The sequence below is a fragment of the Anolis sagrei genome, chromosome 6, assembly GCF_037176765.1.
Source record: "Anolis sagrei isolate rAnoSag1 chromosome 6, rAnoSag1.mat, whole genome shotgun sequence".
Lineage (NCBI taxonomy): Eukaryota > Metazoa > Chordata > Lepidosauria > Squamata > Dactyloidae > Anolis > Anolis sagrei.
This window is the reverse complement of record NC_090026.1, coordinates 126,394,891-126,408,889: the sequence shown is the minus strand read 5'-3', so window position 1 is coordinate 126,408,889 and position 13,999 is coordinate 126,394,891. Positions and strand designations below refer to the sequence as shown.

The following is a 13,999-nucleotide window of genomic DNA, read 5'->3' as shown; positions in this document are numbered from 1 at the left end:
ATAACTCTCATGTTCATAATCCAAAGAGAGAGTATTTCCAAGCTCTGGTTCCAAAGTCAATGTGATGCTGGACAACCAGTAGGGAAAGGAAGGATGGAACTGGTCTAACCGCCTTCGTAAGGTTCATCTACACCAGTGTTTCTCAACCAGAGTGGTCACCAAAGATCATCAGAAAACACAGCATTTTCTGTTGTTCATGGGGGTTCTGTGTGGGAGGTTTAGCCCAATTCTATCATTGGTGGGGTTCAGAATGCTTTTTGATTGTAGGTGAACTATAAATCCCAGCAACTACAACTCCCAAACGTCAAGGCCTATTTTCCCCACACTCCACCAGTGTTCACATTTAGCATACCGAGTATTTGTGCCAAGTTTGGTCCAGATCCATCATTGTTTGAGTCCATAGTGCTCTTTGTAGGTGAACTACAACTCCCAAACTCAAGGTCAATGCTCACCAAACCCTTCCAGTGTTTTCTGTTGGTCGTGGGCATTCTGTGTGCTAAGTTTGGTTCCATTCCATCGTTGGTGGAGTTCAGAATCCTCTTTGATTGTAGGTGAACCATAAATCCCAACAACTACAACTCCCAAATATGTTTCATAACAGGAGCAAAATTACAGTTATGAAGTAGCAAAAGAATGTTATGGTTGGGGGTCACCACAACATGAGGAACTGTATTAAGGGGTTGCGGCATTAGGAAGGTTGAGCAACACTGATCTACACAGTAGAATTAACACAGTTTGATGCCACTTGAATGGCCATGGCTCCATGATATGGAAACCTGAGAGTTGTATCTCAGTGAGGTTTCAGACTTGGAGGACCATCATCCTCGGGCTATTAAGTAAGTAAGAGGCATCAGCACTCTTGGGCAGAGAAGGTGACAACCGTTTTGACTCCATAGCACTGAGCCATGGCCGTCCAAGTGGTGTCAAACCACATTCATTCTACAGTGTAGATGCACCCATATCTGGTTTCCCATCATCTCCTAGGTGTTTTGTGAGACAGCTGATGCTGGATATCAATGGACCTCAGATGCAAAAGGAGCTTTTCTAATTGCTCCAAAACCATAGTGAAAATGCATCTAGGATCCCAAATCAATTCTGTAAATTCCAGAAGAGGTCAAACACAACCACTTTAAATCGCAACTACAAAACATCTTTCAAGAGGCTCAGGATTCAGTGGGTCTCCATACCTTGTTCTTTGGGACAACAACAAAATAAACCCACCAGACACATTGCATCTCCAAGCACATGCCTCCATAGCGCACAAACATAGAGATTAGAGTTATTCTCCATCAAAACAGATGAGATTTTGCTCTTGATGAGGCACAGCAACTGTCGAAATCCACCCGCTTCAGCAACATGCAAGGCAATCCTGACACATTGTAGGGTTTGTGTGTGTGTTTCTCTTATTGAATCCAGCTGTCCAAATACTAATGCAGAAGAGAAATGTAAACGCGACTGCCAGGATACGTTAACCCTTTCCAAAGGACACTTAGTTTGCTTCCTTTTAGGATTTATTTTTAGGAACCGAATCTGCCAACACCAGCCGAATCTGGGTTGGATCCTAATCATTCCGGCTCGATCCACGAAAGCCCTCTTTGACAAGCAAGGGAGCATTGATATTGTAGAATTAATGCAATTTGACCCCACTGTGGCTGAATGCTATGGAATCCTGGGACTTATAGTTTGGCGAGGTTCCAACACTCTTTGTTGGAAAAGGCGAAAGCCCTTGTGAAGTGTTACCTTCCACAATTCCATAGCTGTTAAAGTGGAGGGAATTGCATTTATTTGATAGTGTAGCTGCATCCCAAACATATAAATAAAGGAACAGGGTTTATGGAATGCCTTAATGGCACAGAGTCAAGTGCATTGCTTGAACTCAATGTCCAAACTATTCTTTGGACTTCTGTCTCCTTCTGAGTTGTGTATCTGTCATTTCTTATAGACATACACAAACACATATCCTTTTGTGTTGTCGAAGATTTTTATGGCCAGAATCACTGGGTTGCTGTGAGTTTTCTGGGCTGTCTGTTCATGTTCCAGAAGCATTCTCTCCTGACGTTTCACCCACATTTATGGCAGGCATCCTCAGAGGTTGAGAGGTCTTTTGGAAACTAGGCAAGTGAGGTTTCTATATGTGGAATGTCCAGGGTGGGAGAAAGAACTCTTCTTTGTTTAAAGCAAGTGTGAAGGCTGACATTGGATGCCTTGATTAGCATTGAATGGCCATGTAGCTTCAAAGCCTTGCTGCTTTCTGCCTGGGAGAATCTTTTGTTGGGATAAGGATAATAAAAATGTCGATAATAATAATAGACACTTGGGAAGTGTCTGATATGTGATTGAATACAAAAGCCAGCACAATTGATTAGCACTGAATGACCTTGCAGCTTCAAAGACTGGCTCCTTCCTGCCTGGGGGAATTCTTTGTTGGGATAATGATAATAAAAATGTTGATAATAATAATAATAATAATAATAATAATAGACACTTTGGAAGTGTCTGATATGTGATTGAATACAAAAGACAGCACAACTGATTAGCACTGAATGGCCTTGCAGCTTCAAAGTCTGGCTCCTTCCTGCCTGGAGGAATTCTTTGTTGGGATAATGATAATAAAAATGATGATAATAATAATAATAATAGACACTTAGGAAATGTCCAATATGTGATTGAGTACAAAAGCCAGCACAGTTGATTAGCACTGAATGGCCTTGCAGCTTCAAAGCCTGGCTGCTTTCTGTCTGGGGCAATCCTTTGATGGGATGATGATAATAAAAATGTTGACAATGTTGATAATAATAATAAACACTTGGGAAGTGTCTGATGTGTGATTGAATACAAAAGCCAACATAGTTGATTAGCACTGAATGGCCTTGCAGCTTCAAAGCTTGGCTGCTTCCTACCTGGGGTTAACCTTTTTTAGGATGATGATAATAAAAATGTTGATAGTAATAATATAAACACTTGGGAAGTGTCTGACATGCGATTGAATACAAAAGCCAACTTAGTTGATTAGCACTGAATGGCCTTGCATCTTCAAAGCCTAGCTGCTTCCTGCCTGGGGGAATCCTTTGTTGCGATTATGACAATAAAGATGTCGATAATAATAATAATAATAATAATACTTGGGAAGTGTCTGACGTGTGATTGAATGCAAAAGCTAGCATCCTTGATTAGCAATGAATGGCCTTGCAGCTTCAATGCCTGGCTGCTTCCTGCCTGGGGGAATTCTTTGTTGCGATGATGACAATAAAGATGTTAATAATAATAATAATAACAGCAACAATAACAACACTTGGGAAGTGCCTGACGTGTGATTGAATGCAAAAGTCAGCATATTTATTAGCAATGAATGGCCTTGCAGCTTCAATGCCTGGTTGCTTACTGCCTGGGAGAATCCTTTGTTGGGATGATAATAAAAATGTCATTAATAATAATAATAATAGTAATAAACACTTGGGAAGTGTCTGACATTTGACTGAATGCAAAAGCCAGCACAGTTAATTAGCACTGAATGGCCTTGCATCTTCAAAGTCTGGCTGCTTACAGCCTGGGGGAATCCATAGCCCTTTTTTTTGGTTCTCAGTCTAAATCCAAAAGTTCTGCCTTAACTGCCTTGCAGATCATCCTGGCTTTGAATCATAAGACTTAACAGCGCATCCACACTGTAGAATTGATGCGGTTTAACACCACTTTCATTGTGATGACTCACTGCAATGGTATCATAGGAGATAGGTATCATAGGAGAATGCTTAAGCAGCTGGGGGGGAAAGGAAGAGGCCTGAGGGTGTTAGGAATGGTGGGAGTTGAAGTCCAAAACAGCTGGAGGACCCAAGTTGGCTCATGCCTGGTCAATACTGTCCATGTAATGCACCTTCAAAGTGCATTTAGTGACAGCCTTAAAGGACACTCAACCTTTTTCCCAACCCTTGCCTCTCGCTTCTCCCCAACTTTGACTTTTAAATCACCCAAGAGAGGCCAAAACAAACAATGAAGTTTGGTAATAATAACAGAGAAGGAATAGTCTTACCGTTCTTCTCCTCTTCAGCAAAGCGAGAAATCCTCTCCCCTTCTGAAAAGACCAGACACTGCAGTCTGTCTGGACTCTGGAGGGAGAAGGAAAGTCCACGCCAAAGAAGTTCCTCTTGTTGTTGTTGTTGTTTTTCAGTTGGGATAAACAAAAGTCCAAGACAGGGGTCAACGATGAGAGAGATGGTCCTGATGATGGCCAAAATCCCCCAACAGAGACTGATACAGACTGGGAAAAATAATATTTTCTCACCCAGCCCTCAGCAGGGACTAGCACCTTGGAACAAGAGGACCCTCCTTGGTTTGCGTCTGCAGATCCCGTCTCACCACTTGGGAATGGATGGAGAGAAGAGTGGACAGTAGATATTAAAAAGTAGAGGAATGTGTCGGAAAGGAAAGGTTGCGATTATAGAGGTCGTAAACAGAGCGATTGATATGTAAAAAGTAGAAATTGTGTAAAAGCTGGGATTTTGGAGGCTGAAGAGAAAGAGAAGATGATGGATGGATAGATAGAGGGATAAAAGAATAGACAGAGAGAGAGAGAGAGAGAGAGAGAACAATAAAATAGATAGATAGAGAGGGGGGTGGATGGATGGATAAAAGGATAAATAGATGGATGGACAGACAGACAGATTGATAGATAGATGTATGGATGGATAAAAGGATAGATAGATAGATAGATAGATAGATAGATAGATAGAAGGATAGATAGAAGGATAGATAGAAGGATAGATAGAAGGATAGATAGAAGGATAGATAGAATAGATAGGTAGGTAGATGGATAGATAGATTGATAGATGGATAGAAAGATAGATGGATAGATGGATAGATAGATAGATAGATAGATAGATAGATAGATAGAAGGATAGAAGGATAAAAGAATAGATAGGTAGGTAGATGGATAGAAAGATAAATGGATAGATAGATAGATAGATGATAGATAGAAGGATAGATAGATAGATGGATAAAAGGATAGATAGATGGATGGATGGATGGATGGATAGATAGAAGGATAAAAGGATAAATAGATTGATGGATAGATAGATAGATAGATAGATGGATAAAAGACTAGATAGATAGATGGATAGATGGATGAGTGGATACAAAGATAGATGGGGAGATAGAAGGATAAAAGGATAAATAGATAGATAGATGGATGGATAGATAGATAGATAGATAGATAGAAAGATAGGATAGATAGCTAGATAGATAGAAGGATAAAAGGATAGATAAAAATTAAAGGATTGTGCAGAAATAAAGAGGCTGGGGTTTTGGAGATTGAAGATGATAGAAATAGATAGACAGACAGACAGACAGACAGACAAGCAGACAGACAGATAAATAGTAGACAGATACTAAGGCTAATGTAGAAAGAAAGAGGTTGGGATTTTGGAGATGGAAGCTAGTAGATGAGATAGATAGAGAGATAGGAAGGCTTCTGGAAGAAGCTGGGATTCTGAAGGTCGAGGAGAGATGGTTAGATAGAGATTCAAAACCCGTGCAGGATGCAAGAGGCTGGGATTCTGGAGGTCATTCTTTTAAAGGAATTGAGGAGAGGATGATGGTGATGATGATGATGCGGATCAAGCAGAGGAGGAGGAGGAGGAAGCGAAGCTGATCCGGATGCCCGAAGGCTGGGTGCCGGGTTTCCGCTCTCCGCCGGGCTTCGGGTCCTGCAGAGAAATGCCTGGGTTGGGCTCTCCTGCCTTCGCCCCGCAATGAGAGAATTTGGGGCGGGGGGGGGGGGAGACCAGGCGGTGGGATGAGGCTCCAGCCAATGGGCGAGCAGGCCGAGGGAGAAGGCAGCCAATGGGGAAAGCAAGGAGGCGGGGCCCGTTTTAAATCAAGCTCGCCTGCTTCCCCGGCGTGGCTGGAATTCTAATGGGGGGTCATGAGGACTAGCGCCTTGGCTTGCCCGGCGGGAGGCGGGTTGGCCATGCGGAGATCAGGGTGAGTCCATAGCAGGCTAGCATGGAAGGTGGATTGATTTGGGGGGTTTGGAAATCATCCTCCATAGACAACCCAAGAGTGCAGCTATTTACTTATTTATTTATTGGGGAGGGAGGTGTGTAAAATGAACACACACACACCCCATGCATTTTTCTCCAGACCCCAACTTACAGGCACAGTGTTTCTCAACCTTCCTAATGCTGCGACCCCTTAATACAGTTCCTCATGCTGTGGGGACCCCCAACCATAGAATTATTATGCTACTAGTGGGATTGACTTTGACATTTGGGATTTATAGTTCACCTACAATCAAAGAGCATTCTGAACTCTACTAGCGATGGAATTGAACCAAACGTGGCACACAGAACTCCCATGACCAACAGAAAATACTGGGCATTGAGTTTGGGAATTGTAGTTTACCTACATCCAGAGAGCACTGTGGACTCAAACAATGATGGATCTGGACCAAACTATGCCCACATGTCAACACTGGTGAAATATGGGGAAAATAGACTTGATATGTGGGAGTTGTAGTTCCTGGGATTTATAGTTCATCTACAATCAAAGAGCATTCTGAACTCCACTAACAATGGGATTGAACCAAACTTGGCACATAGCGCTCCCATGCCCAACATAAAATAATGGAAGGTTTTAGTGGACATTGACCTTGAGTTTGGGAGTTGTAGTTCACCTACATCCAGAGAGCACTGTGGAATCAAACAATGATGGATCTGGACCAAATTTGGCACAAACACTCAATATGCCCAAAAGTGAACACTGGTGGAGTTTGGGGAAAATAGAATCTTGACGTTTGGGAGTTGTAGTTGCTGGGATTTATAGTTCACCTACAATCAAAGAGCACTCTGAACCCCACCAACGATAGAATTGAGCTAGACTTCCCACACAGAGACCCCCATGGCCAAGAGAAAATACTGTGTTTTCTGATGGTCTTCGGCGACCCCTCTGACACCCCCTCGCGACCGCCCCCCAGGGGTCCCGACCCCCAGGTTGAGAAACACTGTTCTAGCATAATGGAAACTATCTTTGCCCTTTTAAAAACCTACAATAGCCACCAATACACAAACATGTGCGCGCACACATACACACACACATATATAAAAGATAAATATATAAATAAAAATAAAAATGTAATGTTAGTTTGTGGGGTCATCATAACTCAAAAACCACTGGATGAATTGACACGAAATCTGGACACAATACATCTAACAGTCCAACGAATGTCCATCATCCCTAAACACACACACACACACACACACACACACACACAAACCCAGCAGAACAGACTTTAAAAAAACCCAAAATACACCATATATACATATACACATACACTAATATACATATACACATGCACACATTCATGCACACAAACGTGTATATATATAATTATTATTATTTATTATTTACTTGTATACCGCTCTTCTCAGCCATTTGGTGACTCAGAGCGGTTAACAACCAGTATCAGCAATACAGTACAAAATCATAATAATTTAAAACAGTAATATCAATCAATTAACATCAACATCAATACAGCAGTACAGAAAACAACAATCCATCACGTCTCATCAATAGAATCAGCATCCGATCTCGTTGTCCATTAATCCATATTCCATATATATATATATATATATATATATGCGCAAACACACACAAATGTTCACATATATATAAACACACATACATAAACACATATACATGTACACATGCACACATACATGCACACAAATATACATATGCACATGTACACTCATATACATATACACATACATATGCACACAAATATGCATATAGGCAAGCACACATACACAATATGCATGTACACATATAAACACACAAATACACAAATATACACACACACATAGAAGGCATGATCATCAAGTTTGCAGACGACACCAAATTGGGAGGGATAGTCAATACTCCAGAGGACAGGAGTAGGATTCAAGAAGATCTTGAGACAGATTAGAGAGATGATTGGCCAAAACTAACAAAATGAAGTTCAACAGGGACAAATGCAAGATACTCCACTTTGGCAACAAAAACGAAATGCAAAGATACAGAATGGGGGATGCCTGGCTTGAGAGCAGTACGTGTGAAAAAGATCTTGGAGTCCTCATGGGAAGGAAGGTGAACATGAGCCAACAATGTGATGTGACAGCAAAAAAAGCCAATGGGATTTTGGCCTGCATCAATAGAAGCATAGTGTCTAGGTCCAGGGAAATCATGCTTCCCCTCTATTCCGCTTTGGTTAGACCACACCTGGAATATTGTGTCCAATTCTGGGCACCACAATTCAAGAGAGATATTGACAAGCTGGAATGTGTCCAGAGGAGGGCGACTAAAATGACCAAGGGTCTGGAGAACAAGCCCTATGAGGAGCAGCTTAAGGAGCTGGGCATGTTTAGCCTGAAGAAGAGAAGACTGAAAGGAGATATGATAGCCGTGTATAAATATGTGAGAGGAAGCCACAGGGAGGAGGGAGCAAGCTTGTTTTCTGCTTCCCTGGAGACCAGGACACGAAACAATGGCTTCAAACTACAAGAAAGGAGATTCCATCTGAACATGAGGAAGAACTTCCTGACTGTGAGAGACGTTCATCAGTGGAACTCTCTGCCCCGGAGTGTGGTGGAGGCTCCTTCTTTGGAAGCTTTTAAACAGAGGCTGGATGGCCATCTGTCAGGGGTGATTTGAATGCAGTATTCCTGCTTCTTGGCAGAATGGGGTTGGACTGGATGGCCCATGAGGTCTCTTCCAACTCTTTGATTCTATGATTCTATATGCACACATATATATACACCCATATATATATATATATATATATATATAGATAGATAGATAGATAGATATAGATATAGATAGATATATACATATATATACACACACACACACACACCAAGGGCAAGATGGATGGATGGCATCCTTGAAGTGACTGGACTGACCTTGAAGGAGCTGGGGGTGGTGACGGCCGACAGGGAGCTCTGGCGTGGGCTGGTCCATGAGGTCACAAAGTGTCGGAGACGACTGAACGAATGAACAACAACATACATACACACATACACACACATACATACATAAACATATAAATATATATATATACACACACAAAACACATATATACAGACTGAGTATATGGGTGTATATATGTGTGCAACCCCACCAGTAGTCAAATTTGGGTGTATTGGGTATTTGTGCCAAATGTGGTCCAGTGAATGAAAATACATCCTGCGTATCAGATATTTACATGACGATGTATAACAGTAGCAAAATTACAGTTATGAAGTAGCAACAAAAATAATGTTATGGTTGGGAGTCACCACAACATGTGGAACTGTATTAAGAGGTTGCAGAATTAGGAAAGTTGGTAACCACTGTACTAGTACAATAAAATCCATGGGTGCTTGAGTCCCATTATATATAACAGTGTAGTAAAATGTCCCTTATATTTGCAAGCCATGGATGGTCGAATCTGTGGATGCAGGATTTGTGGATACAGAGAGGTGACTTTGAGGCTGAACCACTTCATTCCAAAGGTTCATTTTATATATCCATTTATTCCCGGTTCTTTAAAGGTCTGCCAACATGTGTCAAAACCTTCCCAAGGGAACTCACAAAATACATAAAACAGTTAACGTCCAATGAATCATGCAGTGACGAATGAAAGCCAAAACACAAAGAGAGCAAAACCACATACAAATGACAAGGATCCGGCTGGTTTGGTTTCAACTGGAGTAGACACATTGAATCAATTGCACAATAAGGAGTCAACATGTCAATAAAACCCCACTGATGCAATAATTCTCTTTTAGGTGGAACGAGCAATAGGATTGAAGCCAAATCCTGGAATCAATCTCCCATAAAACCCAATGACCTTCTTTGGCAGTAAAACCATCCCAAACGGATGCATAGTAAACGGTTTGGAAGCTGAACAACTGCAATTGGCCTCCTAGTATCCCCTGATGGGTAACATTCCCAAAGCTTCCTGGAAATGATGGGATAGTTTCTGTACGGTCAGCAGTTCATTGTTTTCTCATATATCATGTTGCTACAGAAAACTACATCCATACTATACAATTAATGCAGATTGAAACCACTTTATCTGCCATGGTTCAAGGCTATGGAATCCTGGGATTTGTAGTTTGATGCACAGCACTGTTTGGCAGACAAGGGTAAAGACATTGGAAAACTACAATTCCCAGGATCTCATAATATTAAGCCATAGCTTTGAGTTGCCTCTGGCTGAGAAAGGTGGTATACAAATGTGGCAAATAAATAAATAAAAAAATGGCAGTCCAAGTGGTGTCAAACTGCATTAATTCTGCTGTGTAGATGCACCTTCAGTCAGCAGTTCATTTTTTCCATATATCATGGTACTACATAAAATTACATCCACACTGTAGAATTAGTGCAGTTTGATACCACTTAAACTGCCATGCCTCAAGGATATGGAATCCTGGGATTTGTAGTTTGATGCACAGCACTCTTTGGAAGACAAGATTAAAGACATTGGAAAACTACAACTCCCAGGATCTCATAACATTAAGCCCTGGCAGTCCAAGTGGTGTCAAACTGCATTCATTCTGCTGTGTAGATGCATCCTCAGTCAGCAGTTCATTTTTGTCATATATCATGGTGCTACAGAAAACTACATCCACACTATAGAATTAATGCAGTTTGATACCACTTAAACTGAAAAGGTTCAAGGCTATGGAATCCTGGGATTTGTAGTTTGAGGCACAGCACTGTTTGACAGACAAGGTTAAAGGCATTGGAAAACTACAACTCCCAGGATCTCATAACATTAAGCCATGGCAGGCCTAGTGGTGTCAAACTGCATCAATTCTACTGTGTAGATGCACTCTCAGTGATGGTATATGGGATCCCAATCTACAGAAGATGCTTAGGCACATGCAAGTTCCTTTTTAAAATCAGAATTGTGGGGGGGGGGGGGGGGGGATGGGACTTTCTTGCTTGACATATGTATGCATGTATATATTCTCTCTCTCTCTCTCTCTCTCTCACACACACACACACACAGTATGAGTGCATGTATATATGTTGTGTGTGTATCTCTTTTGAGTTCTCTGATTGAGCATTTCAAGCATCTCACAAAAATAAGAATCCCAGGATTCAATAGGATGGATCCAAGACAAAGTGATATGAAACTGAGATAATTGTCTAGTGTGGATACACCTCCATGTTAATGGATTGTGTAAAAACAAGACAGAATTAGTTGCTACAAGTTGATTCAAGATCCAAAATGTTGCAAACCGCAGGAGGTTCAGCACGTTGGACAGCTCCATTGAAGTTCAGAACCAAGCCGAGTTTATTCACCAGGGTGCGTCTCCACTGTAGAATTAATGCAGTTTAATACCATTTGAACTGCCCTGCTCAGTCCTGAGGAATCCTGGGAATTGTAGTTTTACAAGGTCTTTGGCCTTCTCTTCCAAATAATGCTGGTGCCTCACCAACTACAACTTTCAGGATTCCCTATCATTGAGCTATGGCAGTTCAAGTGGTACCTGCTTGCTTTAATTCTATAGTGGAAAGTGAAAGGAGGATAAAGAAACTGGGACATTATGAAAGGAACTGAGGAGGCTGGATGACTGTCACATTGCCAGGGCTCTACCTTATTTAGGTAGAGATGAATCAAACTCCCAGTTTTATCAAACAGTTTAATTAAAACAGCACTTACTTGCTGGGTGTTTATATAGTCCAAAACATAAAACATAAAGATAGCACACAGCCACAGAATAAACAAGAACTGATAGCAAAAATAACTTTGAGTTAAAAGGGTCTATTCCAACGATCAAATGCCAAGAGTTCAATAAACAAAGTCCAGGGATCACGAGTTTATACTGTAGTCAAAAGCCAGTCCAAAGGTTCAAGGTTCCAGGATTCCAAGATTATAGGAGACAGGTCAGGATACTAAAAATCCAACAGACCTGGGGGGAAAACCAGCAGCATCCACCACCAAAAATGCAACAGATACTTTTCTCCTGAAGATCAATCTCAAGGTTAGCTCCTTAAATCCAGTGACACCCAGCTGCAACCCATCTCCTGCACACCTCCACCCCTAATTGCTTTCACCCATGAATTACCAAACCCTCTAGAATTAATACTCATATTAACCCTTCCATCACTAACCATCAACAGCAGAACATATGACAATGACAAAGGAGTAATTGGGATTATCCCTGTCAAACTGTAGACCTGACACAGGCACGCTTAAACAGCAGCCAGCATTGTACTATATATTTGTAAAGCCAGAGTGGTGTAGCACTGTGTGTGGAGGCAGGAATGGAGTTCCTTGCTGAAATCGTAGGTTGGTGTTTTCACATCTTGCTGCTTACTGAAAATGGATTTCCAGGCAGATGGCTAGCAGGTTGCCTCCTCTTCCTTCACCATCACCTCCTCCTCCTCATGGGTGTTTGGGCATGAGATATGTTGTTCTGCACTCAAATTCAGAGGAAAATAGCAAGCAACACAAAAAGGTGGGCTTTCCAGAATAGCTGGGCTGGAACAGCCGTGGGAGTACCATACCTCACTGGGTTCCACATCCAAGTTGAATGCAATCTGGGCAAAGGACACTGTCATATTTTATTTGAAAACAGAAATTGGTAACTTGGTTTGATGCTGAAAAATTAGCCTTGGGTGTTGTAGCCCCTGACAGATGGCCATCCAGCCTTTGTTTAAAAGCCTCCAAAGAAGGAGCTTCTACCACACTCCGGCGCAGAGAGTTCCACTGCTGAACAGTTCCTCATGTTCAGATGGAATCTCCTTTCTTGTAGTTTGAAGCCATTGTTCCGCATCCTAGTCTCCAGGGCAGCAGAAAACAAGCTTGCTCCCTCCTCCCTATGACTTCCTCTCACATATTTATACATGGCTATCATGTCTTCTCTCAGCCTTCTCTTCAAACTAAACATGCCCAGCTCTTTAATCCACTCCTCATAGGTCCTGTTCTCTAGAACAAGACTCTACACCAGCGGTCCACAAACTTTTTAAGCAGAGGGCCAAGTCACAATCCCTCAAACTGTTGGCGCACCAGATTATAATTCGAAAAAAATACGAATGAATTCCTATGCACACTGCATATATCTTATTTATAGTGCAAAAACATTTAAAAATGATACAATAATTAAAATTAAAAATAATTTTAACAAATATAAACTTATTAGTATTCCAATGGAAAGTGTGGCCCTGCTTTTGGCTGATGAGATAGGATTGTTGTTGTTATTGTGTGCTTTCAAGTAGTTTCATACTTAGGTTGAGCGAGGGCCGGGTAAATGACCTTGGAGGGCCGCATCCGGCCCCCGGGCCTTAGTTTGAGGACCCCTGCTCTACACAGTCGAAACCAATCAGTTCAAAAAGCACTTATAAACTTTCATCCATAGGATTGGATTCACAACCCATGATTTACATCGTCCTCCATGTGGAACATGAATTTTGTATGATATTGGACTCACAAACCTTGATTTAAGAATGTTGCCATCTATTAGTATGTTTGTTTGTAATACACTGATCAAATCCCTTTGGATTCTGCTTTAGGAATCATCTGTCTTTCCTATGTAGGGAAGATTTTGGTTAAGAGACATATTATGATTCATTGTTAAGAATAATTTGAACTTTGACAAGCTTTGTTTGTACATTGACTGTTCTATGACCATGACATATATATGAAAAAACACTCTTATGGTTTATATTATTGGATTATATTTTTGTTTATAGTGGCCTCTAGCCCGGAGACAGACTCCTGCCATCAGCATCCCACAATGTTTGTTTTGGATGGCTCTGCAAAGTTAATTCATGGTTTCTTCACAATATATTCCATACCTATTTTGTCACATTACATCCTCTCCATAAACTGAAATGATTTCATGATGAATCGCAGCGGCGTTCATGCCCTTAACATTTAGGTAGCACATTACAGTGCAAACTTCACTCTTGGAGGGAAACAGAATGAGAACGCTCATCTCTAACCTTCACCACAATGCCAGTCGATGAGCTACTG

The 13,999-nt window shown here is 41.4% G+C and overlaps 1 protein-coding gene across 7 annotated transcripts in view; it reads right to left on the bottom strand.

Annotated features, from left to right (window-relative positions):
- ADCYAP1R1 (ADCYAP receptor type I) overlaps window positions 1-4,753 on the bottom strand; it is a 153,527-nt gene extending 148,774 nt beyond the window's left edge. For all 7 annotated transcript variants that reach the window (XM_060782656.2, XM_060782657.2, XM_060782660.2 and 4 more), the window contains exon 1: window positions 4,028-4,753. The gene's annotated coding sequence lies outside the window, so the exon portion shown is untranslated. The remainder of the gene's footprint in view (window positions 1-4,027) is intronic.
- Window positions 4,754-13,999: the final 9,246 nt, after the last annotated feature.